Source organism: Arachis hypogaea, chromosome 15 (assembly GCF_003086295.3).
Source record: "Arachis hypogaea cultivar Tifrunner chromosome 15, arahy.Tifrunner.gnm2.J5K5, whole genome shotgun sequence".
In the NCBI taxonomy this organism is placed as follows: Eukaryota; Viridiplantae; Streptophyta; class Magnoliopsida; order Fabales; family Fabaceae; genus Arachis; species Arachis hypogaea.
In genome coordinates this window covers 53,501,901-53,508,448 of record NC_092050.1, presented here as the reverse complement: position 1 = coordinate 53,508,448, position 6,548 = coordinate 53,501,901, and positions in this window count along the sequence as shown.

Here is a 6,548-nt window from a genome sequence, read left to right as displayed (position 1 = left end):
GGCCATTTGCTCAAATTGTTGTTGAATTTGCTGCTGCATCATCTTGTTTTGAGCCAAGATTGAGTCCACTCCTTCTAGCTCCATTACTCCTCTTCTTTGTGATGGTTGGCGGTTTCTTTGATGAGCAAAGAAATATTGGTTGTTAGCCACCATATCAATGAGATTTTGAGCTTCCTCTGCAGTTTTCATGAGTTGCAAGGAGCCTCCAGCTGAGTGGTCAAGTGATTCTTGAGCGTTTAGGGTGAGTCCTTCATAGAAGTTCTGTAGCTTGTCCCACTCAGTGAACATTTCTGGTGGACATTTCCTCAGCAGAGCCTTGTATCTCTCCCATGCTTCATATAGATTTTCAGCATCCAATTGTGTGAATGTTTGTACCTCGGTTTTCAGTCTGTTAACCCTTTGAGGTGGGTAAAATTTGGCTAGAAATTTAGTCACCAAATCATCCCAGCTAGTGATGCTTCCTTGAGGAAAAGTTTCAAGCCATTGTGCGGCCTTGTCCCTTAATGAGAACGGGAACAGCAAAAGCTTGTAGGTCTCAGGATTCACGCCATTGGACTTGACAGTGTCACAAATCCTTAAGAAGGTAGATAGATGTTGATTTGGATCCTCCAATGGTCCTCCCCCAAACGAGCAGTTGTTTTGGACCAATGTGATGAGTTGTGGCTTTAATTCAAAGTTATTTGCATTGACATTAGGGGTGAGAATGCTGCTTCCATAATGTCTAGCATTTGCAAAGGTATAGGAGGCCAAAACTCTCCTCTGGGGTGGATTGTTATTGTTGTTGTCTGCTCCACCTGGTGGATTGGTTGAATGTTCCTCCATATATTGGAATTCTTCTTCTGATTCCTCTTCTCCAACAATATTTTTCCCTCTTTCAGCTCTTCTTAACCTTCTAAGAGTTCTTTCGTCTTGTTCATGAAAGATGGGTGTATTTCTTCTTATACCTGACATACAAGCAGAACATAAGAAACACACAAACCAGTGACACTTCAATCTATTGCTAGAATGAAGTTTTAGTTAGCTTAAGCAAAAATTCAAACAGTTAGTGGGTTAGCCAAAAATTAAAGAAACAGGAAATAAAAATGCTAGATCTAGATCACCACCTCACTTAATCATTGTCAATCTAATCAATCCCCGGCAACGGCGCCAAAAACTTGATGGTGTATTTTGGAAAAGAAACGAATTTCTCCAAAACACCCAAATCTAACCGGCAAGTGCACCGGGTCGCATCAAGTAATAATAACTCACGGGAGTGAGGTCGATCCCACAGGGATTGAAGGATTGAGCAATTTTTGTTTAGTGGTTGATTTAGTCAAGCGAATCAAGATTTGGTTGAGAGATTTGTGATTTGTAGAATTTAAATTGCATAGAAAGTAAAGGAAATGGGTGAATTGCATGAAATTAAAGAGAACTGGAATTTAAAGTGCTGAATCTTAAAGAGCAAGAAATTAAATGGCAGAAACTTAGAACGCAAGAAATGTAAATTGCAAAATCTTAAAGTGCAAGAAATGTAAATGGCTTGAATTGTAAAGGGAATTGGGAGTTGGATTTGCAGGAATTAAACAAGGAAAAGTAAATTGCAACAAACAGAGAAATAGAAGATGTCTTGAATCAAACTGGATCTTAAACAGAAAAGTAAATGAGCATGGAAAGCAGTAAACAGAGGATGTAAAATTGGAATTCAGATCTCAGGACCCAAGAGACTAGAAAACCAAGTCTAGATCTCAATGCCTTCCTAGATCCAACAAGAAGAATTTCAAAGGAAATTGTAAATTGCAAAGAAAGTAGATGAAGAAGCAAGTAACCGAAACTGAATTTCAATTAAGCAGAAAATTAAACAAGATCCCAAGGTGAGATTGAAACAGAATTTCTTCAATTCTCCACCCAAAATCCAAGACATGAAAAATAAAGAGTGCTTGGCAAGAACAAGGAAGAAGAGAGATCAATTCTCCTCCTAAATTCTCTTGAATTAAAACAACAATGCTAAGAAATGTAAAAGTGAGCTTCTAAGCAAACCGAAAAGAAAGCTAAGCTGAAAAACTAAAAGGGAAGCTCCCCGAAAAACTTGAATTCTATCCTATTTATACACTTTCTTCAAATGATCTTCAAGCCTTGAGTTGGGCCTTTGCTCTTGGTGGAATTGGGTTGAGAGAGGCCTTGGTTGATTGCTCTTGGAGTTTGGAGAAGAACCAAAGTGAACCAATTGAACCGGGTTGAAGTTTTGCAAAAGTTTGAGTAAAAGTTTGAGGCTAACTTTTACTCTAACTTTTACTATCAGCCTCCATGCTTTGCTGCTATCCACGTTGGGGCAAAAGTTAGGGGTCTAACTTTTGCTCCAACGTTGGCCTCCTTATGTGTACTTATGGCGCCAACGTTAGCCCAAAAGTTAGAGGCTAACGTTGGCGCAAACTTTTGCTCCCCCTTTGTATTGTTCATGTGCCAACGTTAGCCCAAAAGTTAGAGGCTAACGTTGGCGCAAACTTTTGGTGGCCAGGGGGTGTTTTTCTCATGCCAACGTTAGCCACAAAGTTAGGGGCTAACGTTGGCGCAAACTTTTGGTGCCCAGGGGGTGTTTTTCTCATGCCAACGTTAGCCACAAAGTTAGGGGCTAACGTTGGCGCAAACTTTTGGTGCCCAGGGAGTAACTTTCATGTGCCAACGTTAGCCCAAAAGTTAGGGGCTAACGTTGGGGCTAACTTTTCACCCAAAAGATTGTGCAAAAGTTTGAGGCTAACTTTTGGTCCAGCTTTTTGCTTCCTGGTTCATTGTCACTTATTCCATTGTCTTCTCTTTACTCCTAGCCATTCCTTCTTGCTTCAACTTTTCTCCAAGCTTTCTTCACCTATGTGACACATCAAAGCTATGCTTGAAATCATGAGATATTCATTTTATCATAATATGTGACAATTATAGCATAAAACCTCATGAAATAGCATGAATTCATACATGGTTGATTCAATCAAAGGAAGCATGAAAATCTACCCAAATTAGCTTACTTGTAGCTCAAGAAAGTGCACAATTCAAGTGAAAACAAAAGAAAAAGACTAGTGAAACTAGGCTAAGATGACTTGTCATCAATGAACCTTCCCTTTTCATCAATGAACTAAATGCATTGGATCAACTGAGATTGCCTCAGAAGAAACAGGATCCTGGAAAGTTCCTAATACCCTGTACCATAGGCACCATGACCTTTGAGAAGGCTCTATGTGACCTTGGGTCAGGAATAAACCTCATGCCACTCTCTGTAATGGAGAAACTTAGAATCTTTGAGGTGTAAATTGCTAGAATCTCATTAGAGATGGCAGACAATTCAAGAAAAGAGGCTTATGGACAAGTAGAGGACATGCTAGTAAAGGTTGTAGGCCTTTACATCCCTGCTGATTTCATAATCCTAGATACTGGGAAGGATGATGATGAATGCATCATCCTTGGAAGACCTTTCCTAGCCACAACAGGAGCTGTGATAGATGTTAACAGAGGTGAATTATTCCTTCAATTGAATGGGGACTCCCTTGTGTTTAAAGCACAAGGCTATCATCCTGAAAACATGGAAAAGAGGCACGATAAGTTTCTCTCACTGTAGAGTCAACCAGAGCCCCCACAGTCAAAGTCTAAGTTTGGTGTTGGGAGGCCACAACCAAACTCTAAGTTTGGTGTTGAACTCCCATATCCAAACTCTAAGTTTGGTGCTGGGAAGTCTCAACAATGCTCTGAACATCTGTGAGGCTCCATGAGAGCTCACTGTCAAGCTATTGACATTAAAGAAGCGCTTGTTGGAAAGCAACCCAATTTTTATTTATATAATTTTATTTTCATTATTATTGTTCTTTCATGTTTTACTAGGTTCATGATCATGTGGAGTCACAAAATAAATAGAAAAATTAAAAACAGAATCAAAAACAGCAGAAAAAAAATCACACCCTGGAAGAAGGGCTTACTGGCGTTTAAACGCCAGTAAGGAGCATCTGGCTGGCATTCAACGCCAGAACTGTTCTGGCGTTGAACGCCAGAAACAAGCAACATCCTGGCGTTCAGATGCCAGGAATGCACCCTAAGGAAAGCTGGCGCTGAACGCCAGAAACAAGCATAGAACTGGCGTTCAACGCCAGAAACATGCTGCATCTGGGCATTGAACGCCCAGAACAAGCATCAATTCGGCATTTAAACGCCAGAATTGCATGCAAAGGTATTTTACATGCCTCAATGGTGCAGGGATGTAAATCCTTGACACCTCAGGATCTGTGGACCCCACAGGATCATCTCAGCATCTGTGGACCCCCACAGGATCCCCACTACCTCCACTCATACTCTTCCCTCTTCTCATTCATCCTCTCTTCCCAATAATCAGCTTTCCCTAAAAACCATTCACCACTCACATCCATCCACTCTTCCCCATAAACCTACCTCATAAACCCCACCTACCTTCAAAATTCAAAATCACTTTCCCACCCAAACCCACCCCATATGGCCGAACTTTAACCCCTCTCCCTCCACTATATAAACGTCTCCATTATTCTTCATTCTCACACAACATAACCCTCTCATCCCCTTCTTGGCCGAAACACAACCCTCTCTCCCTCTCTTCTATTTCTTCTTCTTCTTTTCTTTCTTCTCTTGCTCGAGGGCGAGCAATATTCTAAGTTTGGTGTGGTAAAAGCATAAGCTTTTTGTTTTTCCATTACCATTAATGGCACCTAAGACCGGAGAATCCTCTAGAAAAGGGAAAGGGAAGACAAAAGCTTCCACCTCTGAGTCATGGGAGATGGAAAGATTCATCTCCAAAGCCCATCAAGACCACTTCTATGATGTTGTGGCCAAGAAGAAGGTGATCCTCGAGGTCCCTTTCAAACTCAAGAAAAATGAGTATCCGGAAATCCGACATGAGATCCAAAGAAGAGGTTAGGAAGTTCTAACAAACCCCATCCAACAAGTCGGAATTCTAATGGTTCAAGAGTTCTATGCTAATGCATGGATCACTAGGAACCATGATCAAAGTAAGAACCCGAACCCAAAGAATTATCTCACCATGGTTCGGGGGAAATACTTAGATTTTAGTCCGGAAAATGTGAAGTTGGCGTTCAACTTGCCAATGATGGAAGAGAACGCACGCCCCTACACAAGGAGAGTCAACTTTGATCAAAGGTTGGACCAAGTCCTCATGGACATAAGTGTGGAAGGAGCTCAATGGAAGATTGACTCAAAAGGCAAAATGGTTCAACTGAGAAGACTGGACCTTAAGCCTGTAGCTAGAGGATGGTTAGAGTTCATTCAACGTTCAATCATTCCCACTAGCAACTGGTCTGAAGTTACAATAGACCGGGCCATCATGATCCATAGCATCATGATTGGGAAGGAAGTGGAGGTTCATGAGATTATACCTCAAGAACTCTACAAGGTGGCTGACAAGTCCTCCACTATGGAAAGGTTAGCCTTTCCTCACCTCATTTGCCACCTATGCAATTCAGCTGGGATTGACGTAGAGGGAGATATCCTCATTGAAGAGGACAAGCCCATCATTAAGAAAAGGATGGACCAAACAAGAGAGCCTATTCATGGATCTCAAGAGACGCATGAAGAAGCTCATCACCAAGAAATCCCTGAGATGCCTCAAGGGATGCACTTTCCTCCACAGAATTTTTGGGAGCAAATCAACACCTCCCTAGGAGAATTAAGTTCCAACATGGGACAATTAAGGGTGGAACATCAAGAGCACTCCATCATCCTTCATGAAATTAGAGAAGATCAAAGAGCAATGAGGGAGGAGCAACAGAGACAAGGAAGAGACATAGAAGAGCTCAAGGACATCATTGGTTCCTCAAGAAGGAAACGCCACCATCACTAAGGTGGACTCATTCCTTGTTCTCAAATTTTCTATTTTTGTTTTCTTTATGTTAAGTGCTTATCTATGTTAGTGTCTTATTACATGATCATTAGTATTTAGTAACTGATGACAAGTCATCCTAGCCTAGTTTAACTAGTCTTTTTCTTTTGTTTTCATTAGAATTATGCACTTTCTTGAGCTACAAGCAAGCCAATTAGGTAGATTTTCATGTTTCCCTTGATTGAATCAACCATGTATGAATTCATGCCATTTCATGAGGTTTTATGCTAAAATTGTTGCATATTATGATAGAATGAATATCTCATGATTATGAGCATAGCTTTGATGAGTTTGGTTGATTAATTATAGGTGAAGAAAGCTTGGAGAAAGGTTGAAGCAAGAAGGAATAGCTAGGAGTAAAGAGAAGACAATGGAATAAGTGAAATTGAACCAGGAAGCAAAAAGCTGGACCTAAAGTTAGCATCAAACTTTTGCACAAACTTTTGGTTGAAAAGTTAGCCCCAACGTTAGCCCCCTAACTTGGAGGCTAACGTTGGAACTTGAAAATCATTCCCTGGGTACCAAAAGTTTGCGCCAACGTTAGCCCCCTAACTTTGAGGCTAACGTTGGCACATGAAATTTACCCCTGGGCACCAAAAGTTTGCGCCAACGTTAGCCCCCTAACTTTGAGGCTAACGTTGGCACATGAAAATCACAAGGAAGAGCA